The sequence below is a fragment of the Tarenaya hassleriana genome, unplaced genomic scaffold (genome assembly GCF_000463585.1).
Source record: "Tarenaya hassleriana unplaced genomic scaffold, ASM46358v1 Cleome275, whole genome shotgun sequence".
NCBI classification, from domain to species: Eukaryota; Viridiplantae; Streptophyta; class Magnoliopsida; order Brassicales; family Cleomaceae; genus Tarenaya; species Tarenaya hassleriana.
In genome coordinates, this window is record NW_010965983.1 from 70,035 (window position 1) to 74,240 (window position 4,206).

Below are 4,206 nucleotides of genomic sequence, written 5' to 3' on the forward strand. Positions count from 1 at the left end.
AATGATGCCGTTTTTCCATCGCCAACATCATACTTGAGAAAGACTTTAACATTAGGCCTGATGGAGATCAGTTTCCTGAGGTTCCATGAATATCTAGGGGATAAGGAGACTTCCCAATAACCTTTCCTCTTCCATACATTATGTTTTAGCCACAAGGTCCAGAGGGAGCAGGGGTTACTGAAAATTAACCATGACAATCGTAATCTTTGAACCATATTCAGATCAAGCAAGCATCGTATTCCAAGTCCTCCTTCAACCTTCGGTTTACATATTGAGCTCCATGCTACCCTTGGGTGATGTCGCATCGATGGTCCACCCGGAGTAATCCATAGGAAAGTCGAGCAAAGGCCATTGATTTCCTTAATAACCGACTTCGGGAGGAGAAAAACCGAGCTCCATGAACTCACCTGCCCATAAATAACCGAGTTGATTAGTAAAATACGACCCGCACGAGATAGAAAGTGAGTGGTCCAAGAGTTGAGCTTCAGCTTTATCTTCTCGACTAAAGGTCGATAGTCAAGCTTTGATGGCTTGGTTGGGCTTAAAGGAACTCCCAAGTATCGAATAGGAAGCTTCCCCAGGTTATAGCCTAGGATTGAAATGAGGTCCGAAGCTTCCTGATCACTAATCCCACTGAAGAAGACTTCTGTTTTGTCCTGGTTCACCATCAGCCCTGACATGGAGCTAAATTCAACAAGCACCCGTTGTATCTCCCTGAGTGAATCTGAATCTGCCTTGCTGAAGACTATGACATCATCAGCAAAGGCGAGATGCGTGAGTATAGGCGTCTTGCATTTATGGTGAAGTTTGATTCTATCTGCAGCAGCGGATTTATCCAGCAGTCTTGACAAGACATTCATTGCCAGGATGAATAGGTAAGGAGATAACGGGTCTCCTTGCCTAAGTCCCCTCTCGCTCTTGAAATATCCCGCAAGTTCGCCATTGATAGCTACGGAGAATTTGGGAGTGGTGATGCATGCTTCGATCCAGCCAATGAAAGTGGCTGGAAATCCGATGGCAGCAAGAATACGCAGGATGAATGATCTGTTCACCGTGTCAAATGCCTTTCTAATATCAATTTTGATGGCTGCCCCTTTGGATGTCGTGTTGCGGTTGTAGTCCTTGATAATCTCTGAAGCAAGCATTATATTCTCTAGCATAAGTCGCCCTTTCATGAATGCCGTCTGATTCTTCGAGATCAAATCATGTATAAGAGGTTTCATCCTTCTGGTTAGTAAAGTCGATATAATTTTGTACACGACATTACAACAACTGATCGGCCTGTAATCAGCCAGAGATACCGCCCCCGCTTTCTTCGGAATCAGAGTGATGGTAGTGGCATTGAGCTGGCCGAGAAGTCGTCCTGTACCAAAGAATTCCTGAACCGCAGAAACCAAGTCTCCTCCCACTATGTCCCAGGACGAGACGTAGAATTCCTTTGTGTAGCCATCCGGCCCTGGGGTCTTGTTATTTGGCATCGAGTGGAGGGCCTCCTTGACTTGTGCTGCTGTCGGTATACCCAAGAGAGCAGTTGTCGTTCCAGGTTCAATAGAGCTTCCAAGTATCTCTTGTAGTCGGCTGGGCGTGGGTATCGAGGCAGCTACAGGTGGAGAGCCTAAAAGGCTTGAGAAAAATTCAACCGCATGCTCCTTGATCGAATTAGGTGATTCAATCCTTTCCCCCCTGTGGTTAATGAGGTAATGAATGTGATTGGCAGATGTTCTTGCTCGGTTCACGTTGAAAAAGAATTTTGTATGCCTATCCCCTGATGCCAACCATCTAATCCGCGATTTCTGCCTGAAGAAGACTTCCTCGGCCTTTACCAACTCTAGCCATTTCTCCCGAACCCTTTTCTCTTCGATAATGATGCTATTCGATGGCGTATTTAACATTTCAGCTTGAACATCCTTCAGCTCTTGACTGATGGTGATGACCCTCTTAAAAAGAATTTTGTATGCCTATCCCCTGATGCCAACCATCTAATCCGCGATTTCTGCCTGAAGAAGACTTCCTCGGCCTTTACCAACTCTAGCCATTTCTCCCGAACCCTTTTCTCTTCGATAATGATGCTATTCGATGGCGTATTTAACATTTCAGCTTGAACATCCTTCAGCTCTTGACTGATGGTGATGACCCTCTTACTAATATCACTGAATTGGTTGGTGTTCAGATCCCGTAATGAAGCTTTTAGGTTCTTCAAGGCTTGGCATAACCGAAATTGCTTGGTTCCCAACTCTACAGATGTCATCCAACTCTGTCTCACTGTGTCTAGAAATTCAGGGTGCAATAACAAATGATGGAAGAATTTGAAGGGGAGATGGGACCTTTGGTGGATTGTCGGGATTTTGATGATGCAAGGGCTATGGTCAGACGGACCCGACGACTCAAACTCAGCAAAGGCATCCGTTAAAGTTTGCTTCCAGGTTAGGTTGCCCATCGCTCGGTCAAGCTTTACTGAGAGTGGATGTTCTTGGTTAAGGTTGCACCAAGTAAAACGATGGCCTCTGTTTGTGATATCCTCCAACCCGGCACTTTGCACACAATCCTCAAGGTCACTCATACCTTGGGTTATCACTGAATGCCCCGGGAAATCAGAACGGTCAGATAGCCGAAGTATTTGATTGAAGTCCCCTAGTACAACCCACGACGATGATGCAATCGGCTGGTAACGAGAGAGCTCCTTTAGATGATCCCAAAGCGGTTTGCGCTCAACTGCAACATTTCTAGCATAGACAAAAGTTACAGCAATTGTGACCCTCCTCACTGAACAAAAGATCCCACACGTAACTGACTGCGGGGTGGAGGAGTAGATTGTGACCGCTAACTCCGGATCCCAAACCACCCATACACGCCCACTGTCGTCTTGCTCGTGATTGGAAAAAAATTTCCATCCCGGCGGAATGGCTAAGGAAATACGATTTTCATTTTCCCGGCGAATGTGGGTTTCAAGAAAACTACCGAAGCTCACTTTGCTTCCCAAGATCCATTTACGGACTGCTGCTCTCTTTATTTGGCTATTCAAGCCTCGCACGTTCCATACAAAAAACATGGTATCCGGTTGGGGGGTCAGTTTCTTTTGGTGATCTTTCGACCACCACCCTTTCCTTTGCCTTTAGAGCCTTTAAGTCTGTTGGTGTATTGGCTGGACTGTGGCTGAGATGGTGTTTCTTGGTCTGGTGATGGCTCGGTATTTTGAGTGACTACCGGAAGTGGTTCCTCGAGGTTTGGATAATCTGTCATTTGGTTTGGTGGTTGCGGGGGTGGTTCCTCGGTATTTTGAGGTTGTGGTTCTGAGAGTGGTTCTTCGGTATCTTGAGCTGGTGGTTCCGAGGTTGGGTCAGGCGGTGGTGGTGGTGGTGTATTGGTTCTGGGTTTTTCCACTTCTCGAGTGCGCCCTCGTTGTCGCTCTGCATTGGCAGGGACCTTGGGACAAAATCTGTCATTATGTCCCAAGGCCGAGCATGTTTTGCACCTCGGGGGTAACCAATCGTAGGCTACTGAAATGCGACAGCTTGTAGAGTTCGGTAAGCTGACCTCGATCTCAGTGGGAGGTGGGGGCTCTAGAGGAACTTCAACAAAGACTCTAGCGGCCAATAAATTATCCTTCTCGGCTGTGGTCTTATCCAGATACAGGGGGTTACCAACGCTGGTTGCCAGGCGACTTAGACTGTCTGAATTGTATAACGGCAGTGGTAGATTCCTAAATGTCACCCAGGTGGGCATTACTGTCAGCTTGGGGACTGGTTGTTCAAGGGTTGGACACCATGTTGAGACAGCCATGGAACACGAACCGATGTGCCAAATCCTTCTATTGAGTACAAAAGCCTTACTAGCAGAGTCTGGCATCTTAAACAAGAAATTCCCATCTTCAAGCTTCTGGACTTTGATCCTTCCACCATTCCTCGGCCAAAGGGCATTCTTAAATCCTATTAGGCGGCCCATCGATGGTGGCAACCCGAAGAATTGGCCAAAGATGAAACTGTCCCACTCGGATATAGAGTTTGCGATCGAATCTTCCGGAATGTGTACAAGAGGAATCCCGGAGACATGACGGGTTGGATCCCCTGTACGTTTCAGGGTATGGAGTGACGACAACAGCCTAGAGCTCCAAGTCGGGGCTGCTGGCTTCGATGGCTCAGTCGGCTGAGCAAGATGCGCCACCTGCGGAGAAGGTGGGAGGCTAGCCTTGGCCTGATGCTGCAACGA